At 48.9% G+C, this 10868-nt stretch overlaps 1 non-coding gene across 1 annotated transcript; it reads left to right on the forward strand.

The window, feature by feature from the left end:
* Window positions 1-4075: 4075 nt before the first annotated feature.
* On the forward strand, window positions 4076-4148 carry Trnak-cuu (transfer RNA lysine (anticodon CUU)). Its single transcript has one exon. It is a non-coding gene; the product is annotated as a tRNA-Lys (tRNA).
* The last annotated feature ends 6720 nt before the right edge of the window (window positions 4149-10868 follow it).

Consider the following 10868-nt stretch of genomic DNA (forward strand, 5'->3'; position numbering starts at 1 on the left):
GAAACGGAAAGTCAAACTACAGCAATACACACTGTACGCTGATAGCGGCGAATAGAGCGTCGGCAGGGCTGGGCAAAGATACTTTGAAATTGTATCGCGATACGATACAAGATATTCAGGCAAGAGGTATTGGAGATACAGATAAAAGATACTACCGCAATAATTGTATCCGATACGATACTTGCCAATTGTATCTTAAGATACTTCGATACATTCGCAAGTTTGTTATTATAGACCCCCATAACGTAGTAGCGAAAGCCCATAACCAGAAAGGTTTGCTTGAAAATTTCTTTACTGTGACCGATTTTGTTTCATTTTAATGAAATGCCTGTTAGTATCTCAAACGTTTTGTCCTTCTTGCTCAAAGTACATTAGTTTACTTCCGAAAAAAACTTATTGGGGTTTGTTTTGGCTGCTTAACAGGACAGCTCTTTACTGACAGCGGCTCTTGCTTGTTATTTTTATAATTGATGAGTGCCGCTGCTCAGCTTGCCGGCCAGCTAGCGGGTCGCCTTCTAATCACAAGAACTTCAATAAAAGCCTTCGCACGATGGCGCAAATACCGGTGTGGAGTTTTACCTTGTCTGTAAAAGACCGTTTACGTAATACCGAATCACCCGTGTACAGCAGCAACAACGCTGCTAGCGACATTTTTCGGAATGCATTGTGTATACGTAGAGCTCATAAAACTACAATGACTTTTCATGTTGTAGTTATCTGCTGGCGTAAAACATTCGTCATCAATATACTCACTAACGTGCAATCTTTTAACAATTTTTCTTCAACGAGAGAACATGTGCACCCCAAAAATACCTAATACCTATTGTATTATCACGTGGTGGTGACGTTGAAGAAGGCGGCAGTCACTCTGGTGGAGACTAAACTGCTCATTGGGCAAACTTGTGCCCAGAAAACTAAGTAACTCAAAGTACAAGCAACGCACGGTGTACACGGATCGGCAATAAATGTCGTTGGCATTCGGTATTCTGATCATCGACGGAATGCGTGGTCACATCAGCGATCGAACCTTCCAGCGTTACTGCTGGTGCTCGCGTAAGCTCCCGAATGAACTACAGTGCTCGCGTCCTGCGCATAATATTAATAGTAATTGTTGCGATTTTGCATCACAAAGCCACGATTTGATTATGACGGACGCCTTAGTGGAGCGCTCCGGAAATTTCGACCACCTGGGGTTCTTTAACATGCACCTAAACCTTATGTACAGTGCTCGTCAAATGAAGCCCGAACACTGGCAAGCCTTTGCAGTGGTATAGTGCGCACCGTCCAGTTATCACCATGGACAGGCGCGCAAATGCGCAGTGCGGTCAAACCGGATGCGCGCGCCTGTCAATGGTGATGACAGGACGGCGCGCACTATACCACTGCGAAGGCTTGCCAGTGTTCGGGTTTCATTTGACGAGCACTGTACACGGGCCTCGAGCATTTCGCCTCTATCGAAATGTGGCCGCCGTGGCTGGGATTCGCGCGTAATCTTAACACAGCAATCTGAAACAACTGCGCAGGTTCCGAAACATCGCGGCGCGGCTTGAGCCGAGCGCTGCTAATAATTTTTTTGTGGTTTAAACCCGATCACACTAAAATAAAAAAATAAGAGCGCGCTGCTGTATATTTGCACAAATCGTCGCAGCACAGCGCTGTTATTCACGCTATTGCCACCTAGAGCTCCGATTACCTGGCGATTGGTAACAGTAAAAAAAAAAAAAAAATTAGGGCGGCCTAAAAACAAGGAATTCATGATTGATGCAGCGCTAAAGACGAAGACTCAATCCTGTGCACTCTGCGTTCCTATTGTTTTAGTCTTCGTCTTTAGCGCTGCATCAATCATGAATGCATTCCAACTAGCCCAACTTTCCATTCTACTACTAAAAAAAGGAAAACAAATATATGTAAAGGAAACAGAAAAGCAATTCTGTATCAAACATTCATCGTGAGTAAGTATTGAAACACGATACAGGCGGCACCCTGAATAGCTATGTCAATTAAGCATGAAGTATCGTCAACTTACTTGTTAATGTAAGACAATAAAAATACTTAACGCCTATGAAAAATTGACTGAAGCGGCTCGTTGGGACGCTTATGAGAAAAACAGATCATTTGGTATAGCAATGTCTCTCGAATAACCTTCCTAACAACTTTAATATGGCTCCTAATTACTTTCATAATTATAATGCAAGCTCAATTTCGCTGTTTTACTAAGTAGTAAGCGGGATGTTTGGTACTGCATACTCAGTGCGCGCCCACATATTGACATATTGGCTTTCAAAATCGCCTTGGCAGAACAGTAAACCCGAGTGAAATATTGTCACGTGGTCGTGACGTCGACGAAGGCAGCAGTCAGCACGTCATAGATGAAACTCTTTCTTTGTCCGAACTTGTGACCGGGAAACTGAAAGTCAAACTAGAGCAATACACTGATAGCGGCGAACAGAGTGTCGACCGTCGATCAACTGACAAGCGGTCAAGTGCGTCGGCTTTTATACAGGCGCTATCGAACTTTCTAGCGATATCACTGGTGGCGGCGTTATCTATCGACAAAGCTGGAATATTCGCGTGCGGCGCGCAATGTTAACGGGACGTTCTAAAACAATTGCGAAGCTTCTTACACATCGCGGCGCGGAGTAATGTACGGGAGACAAAAGACGGACAACTAAGAATGCACTTGTGCTAGCAATCAAATTATGATTTCCAAAACTCTTAGAAAAAAGATAGCAGGAAGATAACAATAATAATTGTTAGGGTTTAGCGTCCCGAAACCATGGTACGATTATGAGCGATACCGCAGTGGAGGGCTCCGGAAATTTCGACCACCGGCAGTTACCTAACATGCACCTGAATCGAAGAACACGGGCCTCAAGTATTTTCGCCTCCATCGAAAATGCGACCGCCGCGGTCGGGATTCGATCGACAGCAGGAAGAAAAAGATAGTGTACACGAACATATCTTCTGCTAGGAAAATGCTTGACCTATTAGATCTAGCACCGGTCCGACTGGTACTATAGTTGGGATCTTATTTGCACATACGTTAATCACATGTAAGTGGAACTTATATCCACAAGATCCTTCAAATCGCTGATGTGTGAAAGCCACGTGACGCAAAGCAACCCTATGCTTCAGATTTCGTAACGAAGCACTACGCAGGAGAGTGGCATCAGAATTTGCACGATAATCGCCGCACGCATTGTGGTACGCGGCGCTAGACAGTGGATAAGGGCAAGTATCATGGCAGTGGCACAAAAATAAAAAAAAAAACTAGAAAACGAAAGGCACGTGAGCTAAGCATAGACGTTCGCGCTCTCGGTCTGTCGAGACTAAGCGAACGCTGCCATGTTGCTCTGCTCCACCCAAACGGACGCGCATGCCTCATCGCCTGCCCTCACTGATGTACTCTGGCGGAAAAACACAATTGTGACTGCGCTTAGTTTTATTCGGGCGGTTTATAGGCACCAGTACCAGCTTGAGAGGCGGAGTTGAGCCAGCGAGTATTGTTTCGTACGGTGGCGTTTCTATAAGAGTATCTTTTATCTTAATATGCACGATACATTATTGAATGTATCGGAAATACAGATAGAGATCCTCGTCTTGCGAGACGTATCGCGATACAGATACAACATACCATAAGAGTATCTAAGATAGTATCTAAGATACATGTATCTTCGATACTGCCCAGCGTCGGCCGTCCAAAAACTGATGATCGCAGGGACCAGCCGTCTTGTATACATCATGCATCGAACTTTCCAGCCTTATCACTGGTGGTCGTGCAAGCTCTGGAATAATTTAGACTATTCTGTCCTGCGCGCAATGTTAACAAAGTGATCTACTACAATCGCCAAGCTTCTCGAACACTGCGGCGCGGTCAGCGTCAAGCATTGCTAACCGTCCTTGCGGGTCAAACCCAATACATCAAAATAAAACAAGAACGGGACGTCGTAGTCTCTCTCTTCATATATATATATATATATATATATATATGTGTGTGTGTGTGTGTGTGTGTCGACGTACCAGATAGGCTACGCCAGTAGCGTAGCCTATCTCCACATAACAGGACGGGCCCCCAGCCCGGCTAGCTCAGTCGGTAGAGCATGAGACTCTTAATCTCAGGGTCGTGGGTTCGGGCCCCACGTTGGGCGCCAGTTATGTGGAGATAGGTTTAGCAAGACGCTTACCCTACGAGGCGACCGGCAAGGGACGCTCGTTCTCCACTGCCGCAGCGAACAAAGACGCTACGGCCGGGTTCGTCGATTCTCCGGCACGGCGCAGAAAAGGCACTCGAGGCAGGAGGTCAACAAACAACACGGGTTTATTAACCCAAGATGCAGCACAGCACGACAGTCACGGGCTTGCAGGCCGTAAAGGGAACTCCGCAAGACCGATCGAGTACGCTTGCCAGCGGCGCTACGACTATCACACAAAGGGCAGCAGTCGAGCACACGAACGAGAAGCCGCCTGCTAGAGCAGCGCGTCAACCTCTCGTGCCAGCCTGAGAGCATCTCCCGCGGGCAAGCCCGCGCCAGACAGAAGCGAACTCAAGGGGGAAGGGGGTTGTCACTGGCGGCCAATGAGGACAGGCGTTGCGCAGTGACGTAAGCTAGCTTGGTGGCGTGAGCATGTGAGCATGTCGAGGCATGCCTGGACGCGTGCCCGCGCGCCGGGAAGCCGACGCATTGCTCGCACCAGACAAAGAGGCCTGGCGCTGCCGCCGTCGTCGCCATACCAGCCATACTGCCGATTAACGGCGCTCCCCGGCGCTCGAGCCGCGCGGGGCCAACACACGCGCTAGCTGGGGAACGAGGCGCCAAAGGGGAGGGCGCGCTCGATTCTCACACAGTCTACCATCCTGCTTTATGATCTTGCACCGAGAGTTCTACACGTAACGACGAAGCACAGTGGCGAGGATTTTGCGTGAGGTGTCTGCGGAGGTACTTATTGGAGCGTGTATGTTTTCGAGTGTTATCGTTTTCTAAGCGTCCCGTACGATCAAATGTCCGGGAACGCGCTTGCGCCTATTTGCGTGTCGGTAGCTTCATATGACGGCCTGTGCTCTTCCACGTGACACCGGGTGCTGGGGCGAGGGGCGCTCGGAGACCACGAAATCTATATATGGCTATTTTTCGAAATGGAAACAACCCGACATGCCGAGCCGAAAAACGCCTTTGTATATATCTTAAGACTGACTAGCTTCCCGTGGGATCCGAATGCTGCACCTTGCACTTACGAGGCGGATACAGTATGGCGTCATTGGGGGATCGAGCTGTTCTTCGCTGCAAACGATTTAATCATTGCACACATGAGACAGGGTCCCGTCTACTCATCACGAAGCTAAGTAAGCGCAATTGCCAAAAGAGTTCTGTGGAATCATGCAGAGTGGAGGAAGCGCTACGATAGAGATAACTGGCATGCACCCGCTTGTCGCTACAAGCCAATCCTCGTGGATTTTTGCTACAAACGGGTGGATTCCACGAAAAGCGAGCTCATCCTGATTCGTTAGGGCGGCCACAAGACACTCGATGAAGTCGAAGCCTGCCTCGACCGGCAGGCGAGCAAGCACTTTTGAAGACATCGCTGCCGAACTAGCTGTCGTAAACGGTGGCATGCTCACCATTTTCCCGCTGGACGAGGTTTCTCGAATCTCTTCCAATGGTCTGTTTCGGTGATGCGGCTCAACCCACTACCGACACAAATGGACAAAAAAGAAGAAACCCGGAAAGAGTGAGAAATGACTCTCGATCACCGTGATCTCGAGACAGTCTTTATTTTTGGCAACAACTGTCCAGCAGGCCCGCGGAGCAGCTGACAGGCTTGGCCAAACGCTTCCGACGTGGGAGTCACCCGCTGCGCGATACCGCGCGTCTTGCAGGTCCTCAATAAAGGTTCGCAACCAAAAACCAATAAAAACTATCGGCTGCGACATTACGCAATAGACTTCCATTTGTGGGCTTTTTCACATCACAAGCTTATATTTCCTTTCCAGCGTACAGGACAAACGCGCACTACACAGTGTCCTGGCTTCTTGCAGAAGTCATATTATATTTGCAGGAGATTTTAATTCCGACCATGTTTCGTGGGGATTAAGTGCAGATTAGTGCTGCGTCGTGCTTGCATTCTGCAATAGGTGTAAAATCCTTGTACTAGTCACATGTGGCATACACCCGCATACAGATGCCCGTGGTATGCGAGTATACACGAGACGTGATTCAGTCTATATCAACCCAGACTGGAAATCATTACGCATCAGCGTTAAGGAGCCCGCGTCACGGAAAAAGCGGCGTCGACGCCGTTGTCCATGGGTGAAATATCCCGACGGAGGCAAACAATAAAAATCACGCCTCGAGCCGGAAACAAACCCAGGCATTCTGCATGAGAGTCAGCGCTGTTCTATTCCAGAGCCACATCAGTGCTTCAAACTGCTTTGGAAAAAAAGTCACAGCTTCGCCGCAAGGGCGAAGCAATGAGTGTGATAGCAAGAAAAGCGGCCCGTGATGGACGCGCTGCTACGCTGCATAAACATCTGCCCCCCGGCAGCAACTATACTAGCGGACTACTTTTCTTGGCAATGAAGCGAAGCCTGCAGAGCCACAATGCACGTATCCTACCGCTAATGAATGTAGTCCCACAATTGCGTCCGTATTTTCTGCGTGAGATATGTAAAATGCTCGTTCATTTCTTACATGAAGCTTCTTGACACGGAACACAGCGCTCACAAGCGAGAAATACGTACTTCTTTTACTTTATACGTTGTCACTTTGCGTTTTTACGTGCGTGAAAAAGTCGCGCCTTTTACCTGTACCTTAGACGCTAAGCAGCGTTTGCGTCGAAATGCACCGCTAGCCACCACTTTCCACGGCGTTACGAGACGCGCGCCATACCGGACTACTTCGCGTAGCAGTACACGTGCAGACGCTCCGCCCCGTAGCTTTCCCTTCATTGCGAAGAAAAGTTGTCCGCGAGTATACCGCACGAGCAGACAGCGTAAGGGCAAGGTTCTCCCTGCGCAAATATTAGAAGAAGCGAGCGAGCTGGCCGACGACATTTAAAGGCTCCCTATGTCCGTTTAAAGTCCCTGAAAAATAACTAAAGTAGCGCCATTCGTGTCAGTTTGCAGGCACCTCCTCTCTCGTGCGCTTTCTAGATTGCAGATGAAGTTAGTTGAGCTGCGAAGCTCGCAGAGCATGGCTATGTGACAGAAAGAGAGGCTAGCGCAATTATTCCGCTAGCGCCCCCGAGGGCGCTGCGGTTCTAATTGTGACGCAGTGGGAAAAGTTCGCGAAATAAGGAGTCAGACAGACATAGAACTTTATTGGGTCCTGAGAAACGCTACTCTTAGAGCAACGCCGCGGGCCGCTCCCACGTGGGGACGGGGAGGCCTAGCCTCACCGCCGCATCATGGGCTCTCTGGACAGCCCGTAATTGTGGCAAAAACTCTGAACTTCGTAAGGCAGAGTCCCAATCCTGTTCTGTGAGCCGACTTAGGCCCCGTAACGAGAGTATTAAAAAATAACGCCATTTCGACGAAGTGAATTATGATTGAGGAGCTGGCTCGGAGAAGATCAGGAAAACCCGTCAATCTTCCGTACAAGTCATCTACCATCATATGAAGACGTGGCACACGTTGTTATACATACATATATACACAATGTTTGATTAATTTATAATTTTGATGAACCACGTACTCAATTTACAATTATATACACATCGATGAAGTGTATATGCAAGAAATATCTAAGAGCGTCTGATTCTCCATTGTCGACACTTCCAGGCGTACTGCTCCTAATGTTCTTTCAATTTGAAAACTGCGCTCGAGACGCGCACGACAAGGTGGCCCTAAATATAGCTGTCCGACGCTCGCCTGGCTGTCGACCGCGTTCCACGCTCGCCCTCTGAGAATTAATGGCCACGCTAGAGGGAAGACACGACGCGCGTAGCGTTTCTCTTCGCGTTCCACGACGAGTTGAATGGGTGGATGCAGGTTACAGCGAGGGACTCCGCCCCAGCTTAAAAAACTGGCGAGCCAGCTCCTAATAGCGATAAATGCGGCAATGTAATGTGTACAGAAGCAAGTGGCGTCTTTTCATGGTGTCCGACAGTACAAATTTGTACAGTACGTAATGTTTTAGTAGGCAAAAGTGCTCGCTCTAGTGTGCCTCGATGTGTGCGCGCAACAAAACGCGCATCAAGGCACCCTAGCTCGCTCCTGATGGCAGCGCCACTGAAAACTCGGCGGCGCTAAGAAATGATTACTCCGCCGCTCCTCTGATGCAGTTGGTGTCGCATAGGAGAGGTGGCGCCACAGGCATCTTCGATGGAAGCTTCGCCTGCAGAAGCTGCTCGCCGGTGGCCGCTCGTACGAGTTGCGACGCGCGTTTCTTCGATATTTATAATAAACTTGCTTGTATTCACTTCCCTCTGATCGTATTGAGAATGTATGTTGCTCTCAGTTCGCCATTATTCCCTTTTCTTTTGCGATAGAGTTTGCCGAAAGTCAGTCCGATGGCAGCTTATGCAGCCTATGCTTTCTCCTTTCTAGTGCGAGGCAGTTAACGCTTTCTTTTCTTTCTTTCTTTTTCTTGAGGTGGGGGGGGGGGGAGCTTGAGGTCTTTGCACATTTTGACAAGCTCTACATTTGTTCAGGCCACATCGTATTTTCCCCAATATAACACCTCGCCGAGCTCAAAAGGGCGGTGTACCCCTCAAAATATACGGTTTCATACAGTGACCACATATACGGTTACATGCCGCGTAGACCTAACCTAAAACGATTTTGTAGCAAGATTATGCCCTGCCTTACACCAGATAATTATAAAACAGTGCACGCTCCTTCCTAGCCGAGCTTCAACATGCAGGCGTGCTGGCTGGGTTTGTGCCTTTGCTATGCTGAACCCGAAATGAAATTGTCGCTGAAATATTTTTTGTTCTACTTCGGTTGTTGCACTTGGCACAGTAGTTTTCTCGGGGTTATTATTAACTATAATTATGCAGTTATCCGTCTGTTAGGCAAAGTACAAGGTTCTGTTCACGGCATGAAGCTCACTATTTTCAAGAACTGAAGTACAACATCCAACCATTGATTTACACACTTCATTCACGTCATGTGCAACGGCTCAGCTTCATCTGCTTGGCCCTCTGCCGCTTTCCTCCTTTGTCACTGTTCAGTCCTTTCACATAAAAATGAAGACGTACGTGTGACAACGTAAAAACTAATTACTTTAACTGTGAGAGTAGCTGCGTGCACACTCACACTCGCTCGGACTCACTGAAATTTTTCTCAACCGGACTCACTCGGACTCAGAATCCCGAAAATATTACTCAGCCTGACTCAGTCAGACTCAGACTCGAAGCTCGATCTGAGCCTGAGTGAGCCTGAGTGAGTCAGCTCATGAGTGAGTTTGCCGACCTATGCACGGCCGTGCAGTATACGACACAGGCTTGGCCAGGAAAACTGTGCTTGCTCCAGTACGGTAAAAGCCCATAGATAAAACTGATTCACAAGATGGTGGAGATGTAGATGCTTCTGGACATTCTTCACAGCCTGCATCAACAGCGTCGTCAGTGTGTTCAAACGGGCCAGACACCGCATTGTCGGTAGGACAGAATGCGGGCATTGTCAGTCTGAAGATTCGATCGTTTCCTCTTACGAGCGGTCCTTTTTTGTGCCGGCTTTTTACTAATGTAAGCTGGCAGATTTGCTAGAAGCGTCGGCATAGCATCAGCACATAGAATTGGTCTCCCGCGAGGTATTCGCACTTCTTTTCCCTCGATAATATGCACATAGTCTCTGAGCACATAACGCGGCTCGAAGTGGAGCTCGCACACTGCGCTGGTGTCTTCCAGGGGCTTGTCCGCTCTGCGCAGGTTCTTCTCCCATTCTTTACACCTGTTCTCATCCTTCGGGACGCCAAACAACGACAGCTTCGACCCACCCTTCACGAACACGTAGCCTGCTTGGCACCCAGGGGCGTAGCAGTGGTTTTGCCGATATCGCGGCATGGCTAAGGCACTAAAGAACATACCGATTTCTTGCGCGGTGTGCACGGCTCACAGCTGACGGCAAAAACTCGGCGCTACAACGTCCACAGCAATAACACATCGCTCGACAACTGCTGCTGTGCAAGAGCTGGCCAGCACTTTCAGCCGCCACGCTCCCCCAAAGTTCTATTGATGGCGATGCGAGCGCCGCCGCCCGGGCGAAGAGAGAAGCACACACTGGCGAAGTTTGTGGAGCCACCCCACCGCATACCCTCCGCCGGGCATAGAGTTTCCTAAAATGACCTAGAGGGAACTCTGGCGCTGCGATCGTTCAGCCACCATGGGAATGATGGGTAGTACACGGATTTGCCTAGTCTTCGTGCTTGTGGGCTTCGAACGCACTTGTGGCTTTGTTTATTGCTATATTTTGGTTTTCTTTCGGATAAAAGAATGGATCGTTGTGAACTTCGTGACCAGATTTGAATCGGTGAGCCTAAAGAAGTTAAAGTGGTGAAGTGAAACTGCTGATTTTCGCTGAACTTCGTTTTGCGACAAAGCGGATGCAGGCGACGCGGAGCCAAACGGAGCCGAAAGAACGAAGTTTAGACAAATCCGTGTACTACCCATGATTCCCATGCTGGCTGAAGCGCGATGCATTGCAGCTCCCATAGACACTAGCGCCAGAGTTCCCTCTAGTAAGTATTGTAGGAAACTCTATGCCGCCGGGGAGTAAGCCCACTGCCCTCTTCTAGTACACTGTATCCACGTTTCGGTTGCTTACTTGATCGGTGCACGGTGCGCGGTCAACCGCGCTTGAGACAGTTCGTACGGTGGTTCTGGATGCTTCGGGATGCCGGCCTGTTGTGCCAGTGGCAGCAATCACCGGT

This window comes from Rhipicephalus sanguineus, chromosome 3 (genome assembly GCF_013339695.2).
Source record: "Rhipicephalus sanguineus isolate Rsan-2018 chromosome 3, BIME_Rsan_1.4, whole genome shotgun sequence".
Taxonomy (NCBI): Eukaryota; Metazoa; Arthropoda; class Arachnida; order Ixodida; family Ixodidae; genus Rhipicephalus; species Rhipicephalus sanguineus.